This window comes from Pseudopodoces humilis, chromosome 13 (assembly GCF_049639895.1).
Source record: "Pseudopodoces humilis isolate 2021_Gansu_Grassland_sample_001 chromosome 13, ASM4963989v1, whole genome shotgun sequence".
Taxonomy (NCBI): Eukaryota; Metazoa; Chordata; class Aves; order Passeriformes; family Paridae; genus Pseudopodoces; species Pseudopodoces humilis.
Window position 1 is genome coordinate 20,298,771 of NC_142212.1, and position 24,494 is coordinate 20,323,264.

Genomic DNA, 24,494 nt, shown 5'->3' on the forward strand with positions numbered 1-24,494 from the left:
CATATTTATTTTTTAATGTTTAATATTATGAATGCATTAGTAATTTATTTTATCACTTCCACCCCATTTCTATGCATTAGACTCTGAAGCCAGTCCCTGAGCCCAGCGAGGCTCTGGTTTGAGAGCTGACACAAGGTGAAGATGTTGCACTCTGCACTGTGGATCAATTTTTATTTTTATTTCACAAACTACACCACACTATTACACCCACACAGATCCTTCTCAAACACAAAGCCACAGCCTTTAACTCCATTTAAAGTCTTTTATTTTACAATTGGCTGCACTTAGCATCAGTGCAGTGTTACCATTGTTTCCATAACAGCTTCATCTCATTCCCCACTGAGTTCACACTGTGTCACCACACTGGTTTGATCCTGGTGTCCTGGGGTTTGTGCTGGATTGGTCCCTGCAGAGTTTCTGCACTGGTTTGGTGCCCACACACTGCAGTTTCTGCCCTGGTTTGGTCCCTGCAGTTTCTGCACTGGTTTGGTCCCTGCAGTTTCTGCACTGGTTTGGTGCCCACACACTGCAGTTTCTGCACTGGTTTGGTGCCCACACACTGCAGTTTCTGCACTGGTTTTTGGGCTCTGCAGAGCAGGGAGATGGAGGTGCCTGGATGGGCTGGGAGCTGCCCACTCCCCCTGCAGCTCCATGGACAGCTGTCCTGCTCTGGAGGAGATCCATGGACAGCTGTCCTGCTCTGGAGGAGATCCATGGAGATCCAGGAGAGCTGTCCTGCTCTGGAGGAGATCCATGGAGAGCTGTCCTGCTCTGGAGGAGATCCATGGAGAGCTGTCCTGCTCTGGAGGAGATCCATGGAGAGCTGTCCTGCTCTGGAGGAGATCCATGGACAGCTGTCCTGCTCTGGAGGAGATCCATGGAGAGCTGTCCTGCTCTGGAGGAGATCCATGGACAGCTGTCCTGCTCTGGAGGAGATCCATGGAGAGCTGTCCTGCTCTGGAGGAGATCCATGGAGAGCTGTCCTGCTCTGGAGGAGATCCATGGACAGCTGTCCTGCTCTGGAGGAGATCCATGGACAGCTGTCCTGCTCTGGAGGAGCTGCAGGCCCCAGAGGACAGAAGTGACTCCCTGGGAGCTGAGGGGCTGGAGCATCCCCTGGTCCCTGTGGGACCCAGCTGCAGACAGGAAATGTCCCTCCATGGTGATGGACGTGCTGGGAAAAACTCCCATGGGATCCCAAAAGGAAAAATTCCCCCAGGAATGGCAGAGATTTTTTTTGTTGCCGTTTATTATTGAGACTGAATTACACCAAATTGTTTTGGTATGTAAATGCCAAGTTTATTGTTCATTAAAATCATTGCAGAGTTAAGCTTTCTGGGCATGTTGTATGATAGATAATGACAATTATTTAGCTCGAGTCAGAGCTTAGTCTTAATTTGTGACATTAATTGCCTTTATATATAATTAAATGCACTATAATGCTCCCATATGCAGAATCTGCATCCGTGAAAGCGCTAATCAAATATATTTATTAATTTCTAAGAGAGCTTTTTGTCAAGGCTTTGATGCAGTTGAGTGGGTTTTGGTAAATAACATTTTTTTAAGATGTTTAGCAAAATATTTTGATAATTGCTTTTTGTGCTAGTGGCATAATTAATATTATTTCTAATAGATGAATGTGAGCTGAGGGGCGAGGTGCTGCTTCCATCCAGCTCGGTGCTGCTTTGCCTGTGGCTCCTGTGGAGAATTCCATCAGCAGCCCTCAGTGTCCCAGGCCCTTCCCAAAAACGCTTCCAAAAGGCCAGTTTGGGGCGAGTGGAGGGTGGCTGAATGCAGGGTACAATCCAGGACATCTGGGCTTGTTTCTGGTCCTTCTTCACCCTCATTTGCACCTGGGAGCAAATGGATTGGAGCTCCCACCTCCCACACCTGGGGCTGCCCCACTGCTCCCATCTCCAGAGGTTTTTTCCATGTGCACTGAGGAGAGAGAAGGGTTTGGGGCAGGGGGGACACGGCTGTGTTTGCAGGGTTATTTCTGTCCCCTGGCAGTGCCTGTGCAGCTCCAGGGGGAGCAGGGCTGCCTGTTTGCTGTCCTTGATGCAGCCACCATTATTTATTATTAATAAACAGTAACTTTAACCATTAGTTAATTTTAACATCTGCACTTTTATAATTAAATTAGAAATTAAAATTAAACCTGTATTTAATTTTAACGATTATTTTGTATTAATAAAAATTTATTCTCCGAAAGACTGGTCAAGCACTGGAAGTGGTGGCATCCCTGGAAGAGAACAAATGGGGTGTGGCACTTTGAAATAGTGGTGGTTGAAAGTTGGGCTTGGAGGTCTTTGCCAGCCTTAATGACTCTGGGATTCAACTTTACTTGTACCACACATTCATTTTCAGTAAATTTTACTTCCAGGAAATGCTGTTATTTTATAGCACCCAAGAAGAATACTCCTCTTTTTTTTTTTTCCCTTAAGAATGATCTCAACTTTATTTTTTTTCCTGCAGTTTTTTGGTGCTGAGCATCTGACAGGTGCCAAAGGGGGGCACTGGGCAGCCCCTGGCCGTGCCCAGGGAATGCCAAACCTCTCCTGTGACTCCTTCCAGCAGCTCAGGGACGTGCACAGTCCCAAACCACAATGACAGACTGTCCTTCCTTTCCACCTGCCAAAATAACTCCCAAGCAAGAGGCTTTGTCTGGGTTTATCTCGGGTTTATTGTCCCTGCAGAAGATTTATTAAATCCAGCAATGACAGCAGTTCTTTCTCCCACTCACAAGCTTTTATCTTGTTGTTAAAAGTTTGAAACAGCATCTCACACAACAATGAACATCACATACATTTCAATGAGCCCCTTCAAGGAAGAACCTCAGCTAATCTCTGATGAATGTATCTCAATCTAGTGCTCTTTAATTTATAAAAATCACTGTCTCCCACTATATTGAATCACAAGGTAAGTGAACCTTGCTCCTGACGTTCCAGTGGGTGCAATCCTGTGGCTGCTGTCTCCCTTTGGAGCAGATCAATCATTGTGCAAGTGCCTTTCCTGGTGCCTGGGAAGGGCTCAGAGATTGCTGGGCATGAAAGGCCAGGCAGCAGAGCACAGCCCAGGGCAGAGCAGCTCTGGCTCTTCGTGTCCCCTGCTCTGCTTTGGGCTCCCAGCAGCCCCAGGCTGAGCAGCCACAACTCCCCACGTTCATTTTCCATCGCTGGAAATCATCTTCTCCTCTGGGAATAAGCAGGACACCGAAAATGAAACTGCCCAGAGCTGTTGCTTCCTTCCCCACAGCCCCAGAAAGTGTTTGTCCAGCCCAGGGTGATGCACAAGAGGCACCAGAGACTGAGAACCTGCACGGCTTCACTGGGGCTGGCACAGCAGAGGGACAAGGAGGGACAAGGAGGGACAAGGAGGGACAAGGAGGGACAAGGAGGGACAGCTGAACCCCCAGAGCATCTGGGGACACCAGCCCTGCTGCAGCCCATTCTGCCCAGCAAAGGAAAATGTATAGAAAATAGACTAGAATGAAATAAAAATAATAAAATAAAATCAATAGAAATAAAAATAAATATATAAAAATATAAAAATATAAAAATATATAAATATATAAATATATAAATATATAAATATATAAATATATAATATATAAATATATAAATATAAAAATACATAAATATATTTATCTATAACTATATAACTATATAAATATATAAATATATAAATATATTTATATATATAAATATACAAATACATAAATAATTATATATAAATAAATAAATAATTATATAAATATATAAATAAATATATAAAAATATAAAATAAAATAAATAAGTTATATGGGAAGAGCTGTGTAACCTCGGGTTTCCAAGGCAGTTTCCTTCAGCCATGTGAGTTTCCGGGTTTGTTTGCTTTGCTTTCCTTCAATATTTACACGAGGAAGTTTCAATTGCTTTGCTTTACTTAAACATTGAAGCCCTTGTGTGCTTTACTGGCATAAATATTTGTTTTATTTAAAATCTACTTAGCTGAAAGATCAACAACAGAGGAAGAAATCAGAAATTACACTGGAATTTAAGAGGAAGAACAGCAATTAACTCAGCCAAGGTGTTAACCTTTTTAAAATGCTGCCTTTGGTGACTGAAGCACAAACATGTATGAATTGTTCAAAAGTCATTTTCTCCATTTCAATCCATTTTTCCCTCCCCTTTTCAATCCCTTTCTGTCCCCAGTGCTGGGATGGAGGCAGGAATTTGAGGGAGCCAGGGAATCCCAGCAGCCCAACAGGAGGCCCTGGGAGGATTGAAATTTATTGTTCCAAGTCTGCAAAATCTGCAAAGTCTGCTTTCCTTTCCCTCAAGGTGGGTCCCTTCCAGCTCAGCGTGTTCTGCTATTCTATGAACTCATCCACCTTTCTGTATAATTCCATGGCAGGATGGTTGGTGTGTGCCCCAGCGCTGCACTGGAGGAACCTGCTGACGCTTTTCTGTCCCATGAAGGCGTTTGGAGGCCAGGCTGGGCTCCCACTGCTCCCTGCACTGGCCCTGAGCTGCTGGAATGAGGCAGAAGTCACATTTCTATTCCTGACCCCTGCCACAGAGTTTAAGCCCTGTAATTATTTCTTTTCTCACAGCAGCTGTTCTGCCCATTGTAGGGAATTTTGGAGGCCTGTGTGTGTCCCTGCTCAGTGGCACAGTGGGACACAAACACTGCACCCACCCAAGATGAAACCACCTGAAACACCCGGGCTGCTTTGGCCAGCAGAAGTGGCTGCATTGCCAGGAAAGCTCTCCCCCTCCCTGGGCAGATGGGGATGTCCTTAGGAAGCTGCTGTGAAGTGCCTGGCCAAGGTCTGGCTGGTCTCTGCAGGCTGAGGAAGGCTCAGGAGGACAGGTTAGCTCTGTTCATCCATCCTCATCCTCCATCCCTGCAGGACCTCAGCACCAGCAGGACGGGGTGGCTCTGCCAGGGCAGCCCTGGGGCTCACAGCTCTCTTTCCAGGCAGAAATGTTGTAATTCCATCACTGCTGTGATCACAAAGAGACTCTCAGTACATCCCATTTTCCACCTTCTGGCTGCTGCACAGGCCCACGGGACCCCCAAAGCCGGGGCAGGACACAGAGCCAAGGGCAGCACCTCCCCTGTACAGCGAGGGCAGCTGGACATTTATTATTCCAAATATTCCCAATGACCCCTGAGAGCACCAAAGGGGATTTCAGAGCCTAACAAAGGCACTGCCAGCCTTGCTGCAGGTCAGCAGGAGCAATTGCAGAGCCTCAGGGCTCCAGGCCAGGCCCCCAGGAGCAGCAGGCTGCCCAGCCCAGCTCCCCTCTCTGCCAAGGGATGCTCCAGGACCTGCCTTGGCCACAGGAGCTGCGGGTCCCCAGGTCACTCTGGCACCTGTGGTGGGTGCTGCTCCTCCTCCCCTCACCCTTCTGCTGAGCCTGTGGGCAAAGGAGCTGGGGATTCACCAGAGCAGCTCAAACACACCATCACTGCCAACCTGCAGCAGCTACTGCAATCATTTCTGGGCCTCCAGCCTCAAATATAAATTAGCAGATGGGTGTTAATGTATTTTTCCCCTTCTGTCACAATGATGGATTTTTCACTTTAAAGATAAGACAGTGCCTGATAGAGCCAAATATTGACAGAGGAGATGAAGAGGCCTGTTATGATAATGGGCATAATGAAATGCCGTTTAGAAAAGGATACCTGGGAATACAGAACTTTCCCTACTGTGGAATATTGATCCCCTCAAAAGAAATACAATTAGCTTTCTTCTGCCTGCTGTACCTGTACCTGTCTTTTATACCTTTCAAAAACAAAAATCACAAATTTTCTCACTTGCTGACTCAGTGCTGCCAGGCTCCAAGATCAGAAATGGGCAAATACAAAAATTCTGGGGAAATTCCACTGCTGAGAGCCCCCTCCCCATCCCTGGGGCTGAAGAAGCCCAGGTCCATCCTCGCTGGAGCAGAGCCTTTCCCCAGACTGTCCCACACAGCTCCTGTAGGTAAAATGCTGATATCAAATCTGAAGTATATATGGTTATAAATGGTTGTATAAAATATAAAACATAACCAGAACTGCCTTAATAACTCCACAAAAAGACTCTGCCAGGCTCTGTCAGATGAAACTCCATCATCTCAAACCTCCCTGGAGTTTTCCTGTGCAATCCATCACTAAAATGAAATTATATCAGTTACCATAGAAACATCTTGACCAATAGGCTGATTTCTGTTGCTCCCAGGAAGTGAAATATTGTTCCATTCACACCCAGAGCTGCCCCTCTGCCAGGGCTGCTTTGGGTGAGCTGATGTTCCACTTGGCAAAAGGCAGAATTCTCAATTTTCCTCCCGTTCCCTTTTAGTGCCATTATTGCTGCTGCTGCTCCTTTTTTGCTCTTTTTGAACAAACTGCTGAGTAACTCAGAGCTGTTCAGAGAAGAAGGAAAGAATGGCTGAAACACACACTGAAATACCGCGTAGGGCTCTCCATTTCCATTGCAAATGGTTTGATCTGGGGATGCTGCTCACATCTGATAGCAAAGAAATCCCATCCAACAGCAGAGCTGCTCCTGGGAGGAGAGGAATGTTCTCCCTCGGCTGAGATCTCTGGAGAAGCCCCTGGGAATGAATCCCTGGGGCCAGAGGGACAAGGTCTGAGCCCTGGGCTCCTCCAGGGAATTCAGAACCAGGATTTCTGGGGGAAGTGGAACCACACCAAGACAATTCCTTCACCTTTTTAAGAGCATCCTGGGGCCCCTCAGTTTGTGGAATAAAGTTTCATTGTGAGCACACATTTACTGACATCCTTCATCCCAGCAGACACTTGGCCAGGCTCTCCCATCAGAATTCCCAGAGCTGCTCCATGGAGCACGGCTGGGACACTCCTCATTCCATCTCACACAATTGCTCAGATTTATGCTGTGACTGCAAACATAAATCCTCCTCGTTCACCCAACCCAGCTCGCAGCCATATGTTACTGCAGGAGGCTGAATTTTTATATAGTTGTATTTTTTATGTCCAAAACAGTACAAAACTTCTGTTTGCAATCCAAACAAAGCCTGTTCTGAACCTTTTTTTTTTTTTTGCTTAGAGATTGTATTTCAACAGCTTGCTTAAAATTAAAACCTAAAGGAGGAATCATAAGATGCCTGATTTATTATTAATCATGGGGGAAGATAAATGTTTTCAATCTCTTTATGTCTACAAAGCAATGCAGATCCCAATAGGAACTTGGATGGCTCAGGCAGCTTCCTGGGCATTTTAATCTTCAATGTAAATGCATTCTCATAAAAAAATAAAATAAAAAAATACAAAACAAAAATTAAAAAAAACCCACCCAGACAAACAAACAAATAAAAAAAAGCACAAACACAAAAAAGATTTAAAAGGTCCCAAAACAAAACACCAAAAACAAACAAACAAAGCAAAGCAAAGGAAGCAAAGGCAGGGGACCAGCAGTTGGAACACTGCTGGATCAGCTCAGCCGCTCTGCAGGCATTTGCCAGGTGTAAAATCCCAGTTGCCCAAGCTGCCAGATTGATTCCTGTTTGCCTCTCCTGCCATCTGTGCCTCTGCCATCCCCAGCACACATCCCAGCACTGGGATGCAATTCCTTGGTGCTGAGTTTGTGTCTGCTGGCGTGGGCTGGGATTCACCCGCAGCCAGCGCCGGGGGCAGCTGGAGCCCCAAAACTGAACCCTGAGGTTCCCCAGGTGTGGGCACTGCCCCTGTGTGTCTGCAGCTCCCTGGGGAGGAACCGGCTCTGGGGAAAGGGATGAGCAGCTCCTGCTTCCCCCAGGATCAGGAACGGGCTGGGAATGGCTCCTGCTCCCACCCTGCCACTGGGGCTCCTTCACCCCGCTGGTGCTGCCGGCTCCTGGAAGGACCCCGGCTCCCCAGGGCTGCTGGGCCTTCACACACACAAACTGAAGTTCCATCTCTGAGATTGCTGCAGAACAGGCAATTAAAACCAGGCCACGTGTTTGATTTTCAATATCTCATTTAAATCTTGTAACGAAGTTCAATTAATGACCTTGGAAAAGTTTTTAAAATTTAGTGCTGCTTCACCGCAATGCTTTTTATGACTTTTCCTTCTGCACAGCCTTTCTTCTTCCTTTGAATCCAGGCTATATTAAGGAAATATTATCTTTGTAAATGCAGGTGAGGTTGATGATATTATTGATTTCAGATCGCTGCCACTTCAAGACAAATTTCCACTTCAGTCTGGAAGCGCAGGGCAAAGATTTCCAATGTACTCAATTATTCAGCAGAGTCCTTCCTCCGTGGGAGGTGAGAAATGTCTGTGGGGAGGAGCAGGGGTGGTGCCAGGAGACTGACCCACCTGGGAGAAACGAGGGATGTGGAGCAGGAGCAGGTGGGAGCCGAGCACAGGGACACGGCAGAGCCGGGAGATTGCAGAATTAATTAATTTAACTTCTTCTTCAGCCTCAATCCTGCCCCAGCCATTCACTGCAACCATCCCAAACACCCTCTAGAACAAACACCACTGGCTTTGAGATCTGCTCTGGGTTATCTGTTCCCAAACCCTGAGAACCCAAGCACACAAACCCTGCCAGCTCTGGGAGCCAGCTGCTCCATCCTGGGTGTCCCGAGGTGTCCGAGACCCCGCACGGCTCATGTCAGGGTGCGGCTGCTTGCACTGGGAATTCTAACCCCCAAATAATTATAAATCCCCTTTTTGAAGAGATCCATTCTTCAGCACTGCAGTGCTGAGACACTTCCCAATCTGAAAGCACTTAATGAGATAATTTGCAGAGAGCTTTAACGAGTTCCAGCCATCTCTTGGCTCGATCCCACCACGAGTGCTGACTCCCTGCAGCCACTTTCACAGGTACAATTTGGTCCTAGAAATTGGGTAGTTTTTTAAAAGCACTGCAGTCTAAATCATGTCATATTCTCAGTGAAACATTCGGAGAGTAAATGTAGAGTCCTGGAGAGAAAAATGTTACTCACGATTTTCACATAATGGAGCTGCAGCATAAAAACGCCCTGGGCTGAGTAATTGTGAAAGTGGAGCCAAAAATAAAACCCTGAATTTTTTCCCAAAGTGAATTTCAGGCTCCCATATCCATGGCAAGAATAAAAGTTTAATTTCCATCAATATAAAAGGATTAGAGCTTAGATTTGCATGGATTGTCACAGTGCTTGGCTCCAACAGCCCGAGCTCCTGGCTCAGGCCTCGGTGGAGGTTGGCCCACACAGTCAGCTGCAACAGCAGGAAATGGCAAAATCTAAAATCTCACATTTTTTTCATCTGTTTTGTCCTCTCTGATGTCCACGTTCAGGTAGAAGTTACACATTCATTAAAGGATTTAATTCCTTTTTCCAGGCTCCTGGAAGAGCTGTGTCCAAGAGCAGAGCCATTGCCAGGGGCTGCCTGGCTGGCACAGGGCACAGGGCTCGAGGAAAACATCAACCAGAGAAAGCTTCAAGAAATTCCAGCACAAATTATTAAACACAGAATCCGTGTCCCAGTCTGAAAGGACATTTGTCCCCAGCCCAGCACAGCCCGCAGGCCCAGCCCTCCCGGAGCTCTGCTGGACACCATCAGCTCCTGTGTGTAAATCCCAGAATCCCAGAATCATTTCTGCTGGAAAAGCCCTCCCAGCCCAGGGAGTCCCAGCTATGATCCCAACCTTGTCCCCAGCCCAGAGCACTCAGTGCCAGCTCCAGGAATTCCCTGGACACCTCCAGGGATGGGAGCTCCAAACCTCCCTGGGCAGCCCCTGCCATGCCTGAGCTCCCTTTCCATGGAGAAACTCTTCCAAAAGTCCACCCTGAGCCTGCCCTGGCCCAGCCTGAGGCCATTCCTCTCATCCTGTCCCTGTTCCCTGGGAGCAGAGGCCAACCCCCACCCCACAGCTTCCCTGCTTTGGCAGAGGTGTCTGGCCCAAGGAAGTTTTGGTGCCTGGTTTTTGTCTTTTTTCCCCCCTTTGGCTCCTGAGCAAAAGCAACTCTCACAAACCAGGAAGAGCTTTTGCCACGTTTCAAGCAAGTGCAGAAACTCCAAGCTCAAATTGCTCTAATAATTTATTCTGGTCTTGAAATCCCCGGGGTTATTTCACAGAAAATGTATTTTAAGTTGTTTGGCTGGGAAATGACAAGATAACAGACGATACATATTCATTTTCTCCCCCAAGATGGTGATGAGATGTTCCAAAGCAAAGCAGCGCATCCTCCCTCCCCAAACAGGGGACTGGTGGCTTTATCTCGCCCAGAGCTCCCGAACTGTGCTGCCATTTGTCTGGAGGGGGTGTTTGTGGAAGGGATTGTTTGCAGCTGGAGCTACAAGGCATGAAACAAACTGATAATGGAACTTTCTTTTGAAGCTCATTCTTTTGCCGTGGCATTTTTCTTTTTTTCCTTTATGAGCTTGGTGACAGGCGAGCAGTAATTTCCTTTCTGTATTTTAGCACAAACAACAGATTAGTGTCACACTGTTTGCTGGGAGCTCTCGCTCGCTGCTTACATGAGCACTTGTCGGTGTTTGGCGTATTCCAAATAAATGCTGTGGTCATTCATAAAGATAAAAGCCAGAAACATCTTCCTGGCACGGCACTCAGCTCCTGGGCCTGCTGTGGAACCAGAGGCAGGGGTGAAGGATGGCATTTGCAATCTGAATCTCTGAGCACGCAGGCCAGGACTTTGTCTTCTCTATGAGACACAACACAGCCCTCGGCTCTGCAAACACCACAATCCAAAGGCGACAAAAATGTAACGCAAATTAACTGCATAAATCACAAAGAGTAAATTATTTATCTGGGGAGTATGTAGAACACATAATATAACCTCACTGGAAAAATTACCTTAATTTTTGCCCTTCTTCACACAATAATTAATTATTCTCTCGTACTTTTGGTAATATCACTGTGAGGAGCCACAAGGAAACATTTCGTGGCAGCTCCTCCTGCTTCTCTGATGTATTTCTTCAAGGCAAAGTTTTCTATTCTTCCACTCTTTCTCCATCACTGGAAAATCAACCTCCTATTCTGTTTTCTGCAGCGGTTCCAAAGCAAACACACCTCACCCACACTTGGGCTCCATCCTTGCTCCCTGTGCTTTGTCTCCTCCCCAGGAGCTGATCCTGCTGTGATCCATCTCCCCTGCAGGATCTGCTGCCAGAGGATTTCCCAGAGGCTGCCCCAGCCCTGCCCACGGTGCCAGGATGTGCCAGACCCAGCTGGGCTGGGGTGAACCCGCTGCCAGGCAGAGCAGCCTCGGCTCACAGCCCACGGATCACACCCAGGCCTGAGAATGCCCCATTCCAGCAGCGAGGCACGACGTGACACACGATTCCAGGGGGCTCGTGGGAACGTGGCCAGCGCAGGAGAGGAGCTGGTGACACTGGGTGGGGACGGCCACCAGACACTGGGGAAGTGGCAGTGACAGCACAGCACTCACGGGAAACCAGCCAGGACCACCAGCACATCCCAGCATCCCAGAGCCACTGAGGCATTTCCTCTCCTTTCCCCCTGCCTTCACTTCCCAGCCCAAGGGAATCCCAAATCCCCCCTGGGCCCCTCCTCCCCTGTCCCCAAATCCCCCATGTCCCCTCCTCTCCTGTCCCCAAATCCCCCATGTCCCCTGTCCCCCTGTCCCCAAATCCCCCCTGGGCCCCTCCTCTCCTGTCCCCAAATCCCCCATGTCCCCTGTCCCCCTGTCCCCAAATCCCCCATGTCCCCTCCTCCCCTGTCCCCCTGTCCTGGGCTCTGTCCCCACGGAGCTGTGCCTGCAGCACCAGGCTCTCCCCAGCACAGCCGAGTTTGTCTCTGTTCTCTCCAGAACTTGGTTACCCCGTGGGACCCAGCCTGGAGGCTTCACCCTGCTGAGAGACCCCGGTTCTGACACCCATTTCCCTGCAGGGTCACCCCAGACTGCACTTCCAGCACGAGTCATTAGTCTGCCTTTGATCAAAACAGATCCTCTACATGCAACTTATCTTTCTTGATATAAAAATGTTTTATAACTATAAATTACAGACCAAGAAAATTACTACAAAGTGGAAAATTACTACTGGGCAATAAAAATAATCTGATTAATTGCTTTCTGATCACTGTATACAAAGATCAGGATAGGAAAATTGCATTTTATTGAGTTTATTCCTTCTAGATTCCCACATAAAAGTTGGGTTTATCTTTTAATTGATCGACAGTGCATTTACATATAAATCTGAAAATTTGGGTTTGGGAAGATGGCTTTAAACGAGCAACAGAGGACGTACACACTGCAGCAAGTTCGGAAAAGGAAAAGGCTTAAAAACACTTTAAAGTTACCCTTAAGGAATGCTGATGGATCTGCACTGGGATCTGTTGCCATTTATCCTCTAATTAATCAGGCTTTTGTCTTAATTTCTGTAATTGCTTCACAATTTTATGAGAAATCAAAGCAGTGGTTAAGAAATATTTCCTGGTGATGGGGACTGTGGCCTCGTGCTGCCTCCGCAGAGTGCCCATCCCAAAACAAAACCAAACCCAGCAGAAGGAGACACAGGAAACTGCTGAGGCTTCTAAAGCCTTCCCTGGCCAGCCCCAGCGCACTGGCATGGCCCAAACTGCGGTGAAATTCAGATTCACTGCGAGTTGGTTCAGCCTGGGCAGGCTCTGGGTGTGATTTACACAGTTCAGTGCCCCAGGGCTTGGCTTAGGGAAGGCCTGGAGGGATCTGAGCTCCACAGCTCCAGCAGAGCTGGGGCTGCCCGAGAGCTCCTCGAGTGCCTGGGCAGGGTCCCTGGGCTGGGACAGAGCCCAGACCTTCCCCATCCTGCCCAAGGAACACCAAAAAGCCGGGAAAACCTCAGAATGTGTGCCACCACCCGGGTTGGGAGGGGCCATGGGCCAGCTGGGCATCCCTCATCCCTCGGGCATCCCTCTCTCCCTCTGAGCATCCCTCATCCCTCTGAGCATCCCTCATCCCTCGGGCATCCCTCATCCCTCTGAGCATCCCTCCTCTCCAGGATCTCTCCTTCTCTCCAGGCACCCTGTCCAGTCACTGAACAGCCCCGGGCTGGAGCAGAGTTGCTGTGGGCAGCAAACCCAGCAATGAGTCAGAAAACGCCTCTAAAGCCCGGGGAGGGGCTCGTTTGTTATTTTTGTTACTTCCCAAGGCACTGCAGGCCTGCCCTGCACTCACTCACTGCTCAGGGCCTGCTCTGCAGCCGTGCCCTGCACAGCTCTGCACTCCTTCACTCAGCACAGCCCATGTCTTTGCTTATTTCATTTCACAATGAACCCACTCTCACTTTCATTTAGCACACCAGGATGTTTATAATAACTCTGGAACACTGCAAAGGCATTTCCAGAGCTCCCCAGGTGTTTGTCACCCCGTGTCCCACCCTGCTCTCTGCACTCCCCGGGGCAGCAAGGGGATGCTGGGTGTTATAGATACATTTTATGTTATTGGCTATTCACAAATATTAAGATGAATGTTATGTGTATAAGAATGAGAAATTTTGTTGTATTAATATAGTTTTCTTTATTTCTGTTATTGATGAAATTTAGAAATAGTATTATAATACATATATGTTAGGTTATGGCATAGTATTAAAATAAAAACTGTCTTTGTTTGTATAACCCAAAGACTGAGGAAAAAATAGCCAGAGAACTCCTGCATTTGTAAACTCTCTTATCCAGATGAAGACAGCAGCGACAAGAGCTCTGGGGGAGGAATTTATTGCGTTCCTGGTATCAGAGAATGTAAATCTTAATGGCACCAAGAAGATTGATTTATTGGGAAGGGGGCAAGAGAAAACTAAACAGAAGAACACCAAAGATCCTGAGAAGAATGTCTGAATATGTATGAGAATTTATGGATATGTAGCAGGGTTCTGTTTTTAAGGGACAATCCTTTGTTAGTAAGGTGTGCTCTCTTGGCTGAATGCAGAGACACCCGGCCGTATCTATGTACTTTACTTTATTTTTATCTCCTAATTAATTCTTTATTAAACTTTTAAATTCTATAAAAAAAGTATGTGAACCTCGTTTTTCACACTGGGGATGGGCACCACCAGGAACATTTTCCTTGGGGCCCTCCATCCCCTCCATCCCCTCCATCCCCTCCATCCCCTCCATCCCTTCCATCCTCTCCATCCCTTCCATCCCCTCCATCCCCTCCATCCCCCTCCATCCCCTCCATCCCCTCCATCCCCTCCATCCCCCTCCATCCCCTCCATCCCCTCCATCCCCTCCATCCCCTCCATCCCCTCCATCCTCTCCATCCCCTCCATCCCCTCCATGCCCTCCATCCCCTCCATCCCCTCCATCCCCTCCATCCCCTCCATGCCCCGGCAGAGCCCGAAGCCAGCCCTGGCCGCCCGCCCCTGCCCACGGGGAGAGCCCCAGGTGTGCTCCACAGCTCCCACCCCTGCCCAGGGAACCTCCCTGAATTACCAGGTAATGCTGCAGAAATGTTTTATTCATAAATAAATAAATGCAGCTCCTTTCACGGCTGGCACTTGCTGTTCTTTTGGTACTTACTTAACACACGTTTAATTTACCTCATTTAAAAGCACCGACATATTTCCTAATTACCTGAAGTGCTCAAGCGCTTTCCACGCTGTTGATAATTCCTTTCTCTTTATGTGTGAGGGCTGAGCTGCTGCTGGAGCAGCCTGAGCAGAGGGCTGCCCATCCCTCCCAGCCCCGAGGGGAGCCAGGAGCCCCTGGCAGCCAGCCCCAGCCAGGGGCCTGGGCAGCACCACAGAGAAATTCTGGATATTTACCGAGCTGCCACCTCTCCCACCCAGGACATTTCCCCCCAGATGACTTTGCTTTGCTCGGCTTCTTATGAGGATACAAATAATCCTGGCAGGGCTCTCTGTTCTACTCCATTTAGCAGCTTTACTCTGAGCATTTCTCCTATAAATGTGGGGTAGAAAATTACCTCTGTGGGGTACAAATGACTCCAAACTCAGGCTTCTTCCAGAGGAACATTTTTGAAAGAAGAAGAAGGGAGAATATTTGGAATTATTTTCTAGTGCATCTGGTTGTGGCCTTACCCCTAGAGACAAATCTGAGCAGATATAAATATCTGTCATTCCAATGGCCTCACCCGTTCCCAGGCCCTGCCCAGGGAGGGGAGCAGAACAATCCACGTCTAATCTCACATTTTCCTCAACAATTAGCCCCATTTTTCATGGTGGGTTTCTCCAGTGCAGCCAAGCAGCTCCCAGCTCACCCTGGTGCACATTCACCCTGAAATGCAGGGAGGGAACACCACAGCCCCGTGCCAGGCTCTGGGTTTGGCTCTGCAGCCAAAATCTGATTTACACCATCCCCTGGGTGAGCAGAGAGGAACAGGGAGCCCCTGGCACAGAATTCCCAGAGCAGCTGGGGCTGCCCCTGGATCCCTGGCAGTGCCCAAGGCCAGGCTGGACATTGGGGCTGGAGCACCTGGGACAGTGGGAGGTGTCCCTGACATGACAGGGGGGCACTGGGGGGATTTGGGGTCCCTTCCAACCCAGACCATTCCATGAAATCAAGATTAACTAAAATGTTAAACTAAACATTACTAAAACATCTGCACAACCCAAGCAATCTCAAGGTATTGCTATGAAAATGCAACATATTTATTTGAAATTTCAATAAAACTGAGGTTGGGAATAAAATGAAAGAAAAAGTGAGAAGTAGGGACTGACAGCAGCCGTGTTCAGCTGGACACGAGGAGCTCTTGGGTACTCCGGACACGGAGGGAAGAGATGCTCAAATACCTTCAAAAACCTGGAGATAAGGTTTGAACATCATTGTCTGCAGGCCCTGGGAGGTGCTGAGTGCACAGAAAGGAGGGGACACTTGGGGCCAGGGGAGCCAGGATGCTCCTGGTGCCAACCATCCTCCACGGAGGCACTCCAGGATCCCATCCACTCCAGGATCCCATCCCAGGCTCAGCCTGCCATGGGCTGCTGCCTCTGCCCTGGGCACCTCCTGCTCCTCCCTGCAGTGTTTATTCTCACTTAGGCTTGACAAGCTCTGTGCTTGGACAGAAATGGTTCAGTAATTGGGCTTATAAATGGCAGGGGCTCAATGCACTCTTGCTCTCATCTCTCCCAGCAACTTAATAACTGCAGATGACGGATGATCAGATCCACCTGGAGATTGCAAGTGCCATTTCTGTCATTAGAATCAGGCACAGAACATTATTTAATAACTGTCTGTGTCCTGCACTCCAGCCAGGCTGTGCAGAGAGCTGACTGCCCTTCCCAAAGTGTCAGGCTGGTGATCATCCCAGGACCCAGCAGGGCTGGGGGGTCTGGAGCCACACAAACATCCCAGGCAGGGTGGGAAGGGCAGCACTGAGCTCGGGGTCTCTGCCCTGGAGGGTTCCCCTGCTGGGACTCACTGGGGCCACACAGGGCCAGCACCCAGGCTTGGTCACCTCTGTCATTGCTTGGGGAGCGAGCAGGCATCACCCAGCAAAGATTCCTGGTGTTTCCAGCAGGAGCAGGGAGCCACAGCTCTCACCTGCTGCATGCACTGCTGGCAGAGCTCGGTGAAGGCTGGGAACACTGAAGGTCACCCAAAAGCTTCAGCAGTGGATAATTGCAATGGGCACAGAGTGCTCAGAGCCCTCTCCCCGACAGGTATTGATATTCTTTGGGTTCTATTGATCCCTCAGCTCGAGCTCTCCTGCTCCAGGCTGACACAGAGCCTGTGCCTGAGCTGTACACACACACTACAGGGGCTTCCCTAGGAAGGGGTTAAAATAAACCCAGAATATTCCCTGGGTGTTAGTGGAAATGGAAGTGCAATTTTCAGTGAGACAGAGCTCTCCTGTAATGCTATAAACACCAGTGCTCACTCCTTCCCTGATGTTATCTGACTTGGTATTTACCGGATCCAGAATAAGAAACAGCGGATTCCTGGCAGGAGCTCCGAATGTCAGCTCGACACAAAGCTTTAATGAACTGCTAAAAGGGGACAGAGGTCAGAAACCGACCCAGAGGAAACAGTGAGGTCTGGATCCTTATCACTGCCCAAGGTCAGGCTGCTCTGGCTCTGTCTTCGCTGTCAATTCACCCCTGCCTCCAGCAGCTCCAGATTTACTGAATTCCAGCATGATCCCTCCTCTCTGGGTTTTCAGGCTGGATTCGGGGCTGGCTCAGCTTCCCTTCGTGTGGAGCCCAAAGCAAAGTCCAGGCTGGGAGCCCCCAGTGCCCCTGAGGCTGCAGGAGCTGCTCTCCTCTGCTTTGGAATCCCTGAGCCTCTGGACAGCTCGTCCTGCTCTGCCTGGAGCACACACACCACCTCTGGAGTGAAGCCATTCCTCTGCTGGAGACACAAGAGCTGCCATTCTCTGGGAAAAGAGAGGAAAAAGATAAGCCAAAGATACCAATGTATGTGTGGAGAGGTCAGAATTTAAAAATTCTCACTTCTTACACTGCTACATGTCTTAAAATGGAATAAATTTTAAGTGTACCATAAAACTATATTCTTCATCTCATTTACCATGTAAGTGGTGCTCCCTCTCTGCCTGCATGAAGACAAGCCTTTGGCTCTTTTATTAATATCCATGAGCATAATTTAATGGCTGATCCAGCACTGGAGACACACATTTCATATTTAACAGAAAGGCTGATTTGGAAGGAGCCTGGAAGAACTGTAATGAACAGATTGGTTGCTCAGTCTGCTCCAAATGCTCAGATCAATACAACATCATTTACTTATTGCAACTTATTGGCCAAGTCATTTTTTGTCGTCTTGGTACTTGTGTGTAGCAACCAGAAAAGTGGCAGGTAAAAGGACTTTAAAATTAACTATTTTCATATGAGTTTAATTCATGTAAAACCCTAAGGTCCACTCTGCAATAGAGATCAAATTGTTCTCTCTTTACTTCTCTACCAACACACTCACACATGCAATATTAAAATAGCACATACCAGTCCTAAGGACCAGGCCAGAGCTGCTTTGTGCACAGGGCCCCACAAACAGGCAATAAAATGAGATATTTTTATCAACTCTAGCACCGAACTAAACCTTTAAAAGGAATAAACATCACAAAGACAACACTGCATCCAGCAGAAGCTGCCAGATATTCCAGAGGCAATTGAAGGTTATAGCCCGGTGCTGTGGAAGATAAAGCTGGGATGGCCTTTATGGATAACACCTTTTATGTGCTCTCTGCCCAGAGCCCAGCTCTCTTTCCAGTTCATTCCAGCTGTGCTCTGTCTCATGTGTTATTCATGCACCTCAGGATTGAAAAAATGAACACGTTGCCCGAGCTGCCAGAGCACATTATGGTAACATCACATTTGAAGGCTCTTATTTTCCCCCTATATCCAATTATTTTTCCTCCCAGGTTCCAGAATCAAAACCAGGTGAGGGAAATCACCTACTTAAAGTTCAAGGAACGGGGCTGTGTGTGCCAGGAGTGCTGTCAGCCCCCAGGTCCCATAAAGACGTGTGGTGCTGAATATGGCTCGTGGCCGGGCTGTGCTGCCCTTGCACAGCAGCCTCGCTCCAGAGCCAGTCCTGGGATTTTAACCCTGTGGGCCGTGCTGTGCCCAGTGCCTGGCGCTCCCTGTGCTGTGCTCTGCTGTGAAACGGCACAGATTCCCTCGTGGCCAGCTCACCCAAAGTGCCAAGCTTTGCCTGCCCTGGCTTTGCCTTCCCCTGCCCATTCTCCCAGCTTCTCAAGGCTCCTTCTGGCACCTCCTCTCAGAGCTCTGTTTGTTTCATTTCAGGAAGGTGGGAGATCCCAGGAGAACGCCCAGCTCCATGGAACGTGGGACACAAACCACAGCATCCATCGGGGGCCAGCAGCACCCACGAGAGCCCCAGCTGAGAGCCCAGAGGGATTTCACTGATCCCCCTGCTGCTGCTTCTCCAGTGGCCCCACAGCCAGAGGTTGTGGGGCTCTCTCTGTTTCACAGGGAATTTAGAGCACGCCCTGGTACCTCTTTCCTCTGGAGATGGAGATGTTTGCACATAGAAACCCTCACATCCCCTACCAGCAACAATAAATATGATTTTGCATCCCATTTCCTGAGGGAATAACACATCAGCTCACACTGCCTGAGCCATTTTAAATGTTTCTCCTTGGAAGTGAGATCTGAAAGTCCCCACATATTAGACTCCAGTCAGGTTTCACTCCCCACCTATTCTAATCCTACGCCTCATTATTTGTGGAGATAGACAAATAGATGCAACATGTGAATGTTCTCCCCACTGGTGCTTAATGGTATTTTTTCTTCCTTTTTAAAATAAACAAATACATAAATAAAGCAGAGTTTCAGACTGCCTCAGCTGCAGAGGCTTCTCAGCACAGATCCAGCTCCTCATCTGTTTTCTCTGGCCTTAGTCAACACTGTCAATAAATCAGCCTCCCCCCACTCCAAAAAAAATAAAAAGACTGTAAAGTTGTGCTTTTCCTTCTCTTTTTCACCTCCAGCTGATATTCAGCACAAAGATTTCCACCTTCAACTGATTGTTTCTCCTCCTTCCACCCGGCTCTGTCCTTCAGCAGGTCCCAACAGGAGCGAGCTCTGGTTCTCACCATCTCCGCTGTTTCCCAGGCACACAAACCCTCAAAGCCACCAAAGAATAACTCAAACATTCTCCCCCAGCCCTGCTGCCACGGGAGGTGGGATGGTTCCACGGGAGGTGGGATGGTTCCATGGGAGGTGGGATGGTTCCACGGGAGGTGGGATGGCTCCACGGGAGGTGGGATGGCTCCGCGGGAGGTGGGATGGTTCCATGGGAGGTGGGATGGCTCCACGGGAGGTGGGATGGTTCCATGGGAGGTGGGATGGCTCCACGGGAGGTGGGATGGTTCCATGGGAGGTGGGATGGTTCCATGGGAGGTGGGATGGCTCCACGGGAGGTGGGATGGTTCCACGGGAGGTGGGATGGCTCCATGGGAGGTGGGATGGTTCCACGGGAGGTGGGATGGCTCCACGGGAGGTGGGATGGTTCCGCGGGAGGTGGGATGGCTCCGCGGGAGGTGGGATGGTTCCATGGGAGGTGGGATGGCTCCACGGGAGGTGGGATGGTTCCATGGGAGGTGGGATGGTTCCATGGGAGGTGGGATGGCTCCACGGGAGGTGGGATGGTTCCATGGGAGGTGGGATGGTTCCATGGGAGGGGGGATGGCTCCATGGGAGGTGGGATGGTTCCACGGGAGGTGGGATGGTTCCATGGGAGGTGGGATGGTTCCATGGGAGGTGGGATGGCTCCACGGGAGGTGGGATGGCTCCACGGGAGGTGGGATGGTTCCACGGGAGGTGGGATGGTTCCACGGGAGGTGGGATGGCTCCACGGGAGGTGGGATGTTTGCAGCAGCTCTGGAGCTCCAGCGCGGACGGCAGCGGCGGCACACGCGGGGCGCGCTCGGGAGGCGATGTGCAGGTCCCACTCCTCACTCAGCACGGAGGGCTGCAGGCTGAAACAAACCACAAAAACCTCCATGAGCTCTGAGGAGCTGGAGACAGCCTAAATGCTATCCAACACTATTAAGAAAATAAATCTTCAGGAATCAAAGTCCCCAAACAAACAGATTTATTCACGTCTCTAGACCCGCTTCTTTCCCCTCCTCAGAGTTTAAAAAAAAAAACCCTAAACCTTTCATGCAAAGCTTTTAAAAATCCAGTCTGGGACTGGCTATTCTGCATTTCATGCAATATCAATGGGCTTGGGAAATTTTACAGAACAAAATGATTACCCTAAATTATTGACCAAAGGAATCAAATGCAAACAGGGCCTGCAGAACGCGTCGGCTGCTCCGGGGGAAGAGAGCCCTCCGCGGTGACCGACAGCGGGCACGGGTCACAAAGGCTCACTCCTCATTCCATGGACTTGCTGCACATTAAATATGAAAGCCATCTTTTTATCTTTATGCAAAGTTTGAGATGTTGCCTCAGAAGTGAGCAAAGGGGCAGCGGTTTAGGGACAGGAAAAGAAGATGGAAATATGTTCATGCCAGCCAGGAACCACAGACCGTCACACATGGTCAGGGCCTTCAAAGACCTCTCAGCAGTGGAACCTCTCACATCTCCCACAGGGCAGGGGTGGGTGGAACAGAAGTGATGGAACAAACTGGCAGAACACACCATTCCAGGGACTGCAGCTGACAAACCAAACCTGGGCAGAAGTTCTGCAGAGGATGTTCTTCAGTCTGCAACAAGAGAAAAACTTTCCCCCACAACTGAGACAGATCCAGCAGCACCCACCCATGAGAGGGAGGCTGCAAGAGGAAAGCATTTCAGCAGCCCTAGGAAAAAGCAGGCTCCTGCTCAGCCAGCAGCAGGCTGTGGCTGGTGAAACACAAACAGCTGGGGCACAGCAGAGACCCCTCAGTGCCCTGACACCCAGCCTGGGCACCACTTACCTCTGAAAACACGAACAGAACTTCCCCACATTCCCTGGTGCCCTCCAGGAGACCCACCAAAACCCCTCTCTGAGGCTCACCTTGGCATTACCAGCAGCAGCTGATTGCTGTTCATCAAAACAAATTCAGCTGTGAATGAGGAGAGGGGCAGCAGGGCCTTGGCTGGAGCTGTGCATTCCCACTGAAATCCGGGGAATCAGTGGCACCAGCGATGCTCATTCCGCTGCCAGAAATGAATTTAGCACAGGGAGTCTGGTGCCATCTGATTTCCAAGGGTATTTGAAGGATGTGGTGCTTAGGGACGTGGCTTGGTGGCACTGCCAGCTTTATGGACTCGATGATCTTGAGGATCTTTTCCAACCTTCATGATTCTATTCCATTTATTTTCGAAGGAGGCAACTGCAAAGGCAGGAATTTTGATCATTTCACGGCATTTTGTTTTTGCTCCTTATTGAAATATGGCATTACCTCCAGACCATGCAGAAGGGGTGTGTTGTGCAGCACACCCCCAGCTCCCAGTGCCTCACTCCTATTACCTGCTTTTTTCTTCATCCTAATAACCATCCAGAGCCGTGTGTGAGGTGTCAGCAGGAGGTGTCAGAGCACACCAGGAGCAGCAGAGCTGGAAGAAAACTGCATTTCTGATGGAAAAAATGCCCCATCTTCCCACTCTCCCACAGATACAGATAATAACCTTCATCCAACCTGAAAACTCAAACCACAGTGTGTGATTGATAGTGGTCAGAGAGTGGAACCTGTGGTGAAATGGCCACCAGCTTGGGACTTACCCTGGCTAGGGCCTCGTTTAGAGGACAAGAAGATGAACAAGTCAATTACAGAATGTCCTGCTCCTCATCTCCCCAAGTAATTGAAGATTCAGTGTAATTTTTACTGAGTTGTTTTTAATTGGTCTCATTTGCTGCCATAAATTAGGTGTAGCATTGTCCCCGGTGTGATGTATGCTTCTGTGCAAATTGGAACCAAAATGTGCAAAACACTCCAGCCACAGCAAAACAGCCCCAGTCAGATAAATGCAATTAATTTCCAAGCCTGGCCTTGAAATATTATGATACTAATCTATTTCTTTAGCTGTTAGTGATGGTCTCCATCAAGGTCAGGAGAAATTGCTCAATTAATTAACGGCTGCTTGCTCCCACAACAGCACAGCTCTCCCTGGAGCAGGGGGGCTGTGTTCCTGCAGGGAACCCTTCTTGTGGGGCCAGACTTTGGGGCTGCCCCCCTGCAGCTGCTTTGGGGGCTTCAGGGTCAGGTTTGCAGCCCCCCCAGCTCCTGCCCAGTGCCCACCTTGGCAGGAAGGAGGAGGAGGAGGAGAGCTCAGGATGGGCAGCAGGAGAATCCTGGCCTAAAGCCACTCAGGGATTTGTTTTTGCTGTCAGAGCCAGCTGCAGGCTCCTCCCAGCAGCAAGTCCCCCTGCAAGGACAACCCACCATCATTTTTATTCCATGACTCCTACAGAAGGTTGGATTTAAAAGGACCTTAAAGACCATTCCAGCCAGATCCTCAGCAAAGCCCCACGTGAAGCCCTGTATCCTCCTTTTCCTTCCCAGCCCCACTGACTCTGGCACTTTCTTTCCCACAGTTTCAGCTCAGCCTTCCACGTGTCGGTGGCACACGGGTGGGTTTGCTCGTGGCCCTGAGGGCTGCACAGCCAGCAAAGGCTGGCAAAATGAGGTCACTGAAGTAGTTACTGTACCTGCTTTTATCCCTGGAATTGCTTCCCTCCAGGACTGGCCCAATTTGCAGCCCTTTCGTGAGAGGTTCACCTGCCCTGCAGAGATGTGGAGCGTCCTTTCAGGAGCCCGGTGGTGTCTGGAGAACGGGATCAGCTGGAGAGGGCAGGTGATTGTCAAACAGCCGTGCCACATATTCACATAATTCAGGAAAATAAATCCAAATCAAACAGGATTTCAGCTGCAGTCCAAGGCACAGTGAGGGCCAAGTGGGGCAGGCTTTTATCAGGCAGAATTTTGCTTTTCTGCTGAAATAAACCATCAATTACCGCATGAAAAGCAGAGAATACAGGGGTGGGAGGGTGGCAAGGGCCTCCCAGAATGGGGTCCCATCAATTCCCCATTTCCTGCCTTGGAGCAGCGTGCCTGCCTGGGAGGAACCCAGTTTTGGATAGCAGTGCTCTTCAGCCTGTGGGAAATGGGTCCTTGCAGAGGCCTGAGCCAAACACAGACCCCTTCCTCCTCTCCTCGCTGGAGCTGCACCCTCCACTGCACCAAAACCCTCCTCATTCATTTATTACACCCTGACAGCACCCATTTAAATCCTTAGAGAACAGCAATGAATATATTGACGAGCAAGTTTCAATTCCTACTTTTCCTCTGGGGAGAGAAAAGGCGGCTTCAGGGGGATCCTGGATCTGCTCACGAGCATTTCCCAGCTGAGGCAGTGCTGGAGCATCCCCTGCCCCGGGGCAGTCCCAGCACAGCCCAGGCTCAGATCCCAAAACTGCTCAGGAACCCGGCAGCCAAAGCTCCCTCTCCAGGGACCATCACGAAATGTGTCAGGTACAGCGAGTTTTAATCACCCCCAGCACACTTGCACTAAATGTGAATTATTGCAGCTGGGTGTGCCTGTTCCTGCAGGGCCCTTGGGGCTCTCCCACCCAGCATCTCCTGGGGCCTCAGCACAGTTTTCCCCAGATTAATTAAGGTCTGGATTCAAGATTTTTGTCAATGTCTTGGCAAAGGTTTATGGAGGTCCTTAGGGTTAATTTATAATCCCCTCAAGAATAAGTAAATATTTAAACTTCCCCCAGTGGTGTAATTGAATGTTTTAATTCATGCTGGTAGACCGAGTCAGGCAAATACTTCTATTGCTGGAGTTATTTATTAAATAAATGAAAATAAGAAATCATTCCTGTCACTTTGCCAGAGTGTAGGAAAGTGCTGCTCCTGACAGCCCTGGCCCCACATCACACCTGCTCAGCAAAGGCCAGCTGAGGAAAGGTCATTTCATTGCCCTGTTAGCTGAATGGCCAGGTGCCAGCAAGCAGGGAGGGAGCTGAGCTGCCCAGGGATTGCCTGGGAGCCAGGGATGGAAACTGAGACCCTGGGCAGGAGCTGTGCCAGCTGTGCCAGCTGTGCCAGGGGTGCCAGCTGTGCCACGGGTGCCTGTAACCAGAGCCCAGCGGAGGGAGGGAGGGAGGGAGGAAGGA

The 24,494-nt window shown here is 49.4% G+C and overlaps 2 long non-coding RNA genes across 2 annotated transcripts; both read right to left on the minus strand.

The window, feature by feature from the left end:
* Positions 1-16,477: 16,477 nt before the first annotated feature.
* LOC148183251 (uncharacterized) lies at positions 16,478-21,391 on the minus strand. Its single transcript, XR_015773674.1, has 3 exons — positions 21,307-21,391; positions 19,366-20,361; positions 16,478-17,277 (listed from the first exon to the last, which is right to left on the minus strand). It is a non-coding gene; the product is annotated as an uncharacterized LOC148183251 (long non-coding RNA).
* A 3-nt stretch (positions 21,392-21,394) lies between these two features.
* On the minus strand, positions 21,395-23,808 carry LOC148183252 (uncharacterized). The gene is made up of 3 exons (XR_015773675.1): positions 23,652-23,808; positions 23,022-23,154; positions 21,395-21,705 (listed from the first exon to the last, which is right to left on the minus strand). It is a non-coding gene; the product is annotated as an uncharacterized LOC148183252 (long non-coding RNA).
* Positions 23,809-24,494: the final 686 nt, after the last annotated feature.